The sequence below is a fragment of the Rhinatrema bivittatum genome, chromosome 1, assembly GCF_901001135.1.
Source record: "Rhinatrema bivittatum chromosome 1, aRhiBiv1.1, whole genome shotgun sequence".
Classification (NCBI taxonomy): domain Eukaryota; kingdom Metazoa; phylum Chordata; class Amphibia; order Gymnophiona; family Rhinatrematidae; genus Rhinatrema; species Rhinatrema bivittatum.
Genome location: NC_042615.1, coordinates 701,213,926 through 701,214,860, shown reverse-complemented (window position 1 = coordinate 701,214,860; position 935 = coordinate 701,213,926). Strand labels below are relative to the sequence as shown.

The 935-nt window shown below is 31.4% G+C and overlaps 1 pseudogene; it reads right to left on the bottom strand.

The window, feature by feature from the left end:
• Positions 1-359: 359 nt before the first annotated feature.
• Positions 360-498, bottom strand: LOC115082754 (annotated as a pseudogene).
• Positions 499-935: the final 437 nt, after the last annotated feature.

Here is a 935-nt window from a genome sequence, read left to right as displayed (position 1 = left end):
TATTTCACCAATTCTATGACAGTTACCTTGGTTGCCAATAGGAGCTAGAATCCAGTTTAGGGTATTGACAGATTTTAAGCATATGTTGTAATCTTGCTGAGTATTTGTCACTTCTATTAACAATGTCATCATATGTTTTGAGATTATTTCAGCAGTGGCTCTTGGAGATTATTTCACAAAGACAATTCAAGTTATCATCCATACAGCAAACTGTGTTTAGCTATTTTAATTCTGTATTATGGATGAATTACCTGTGGAGATTATGAAAGAATAAAAACTATTTAAAATGTAGGAATTAGGTTAAATCGTGGTTGTGCACTCAGGTATTCTGATAGAGGATTAAGGGGGTAATTTTCAAAAGGATTTAAATGCATAAAACTGAGTATTATACATGTAAATGCACTTTTCCCATGTAAGTGGGCTTTGGAAAATTGCTAAAAAAATGTAAACTAATAAGAATTGATACATTTGATCTTAGCCAAAAGGCTGAGAAGCGATTGCTATAATATATAAATAAATATTCAGAGAGTAATAAAAATGATCACTTATTAGCACAATATTTAAAAGCAAGAAGGAATAGGGAAAGAATTTGCAGAAGCTGTAACTTATTATTCTAACTATATTGATGATAAACTATAGGTAATATTGATATTAATGCATTTCTTAATACATTCGATAAGCCTCAGTAAAAATGAAGGTAAAAACTAAATTGGACTCTATAATTGCAGAAAAAGTAATTTAGGAAGCCATTAAATCTATAACTTCTCATAAGTCATGGGGCCTGGATAGTTTCATGGTAGAATTTTATCAAGCCTTTAACAGTTAGGAGGTTGATATTCAGCACTACTTGGCCAGATAATTTCTGATTTATCTGGCTAAATGGTAGCATTTTAAAAGCCGGCTATGTTCAGCAGCCACCACTTAGCTGAATAACT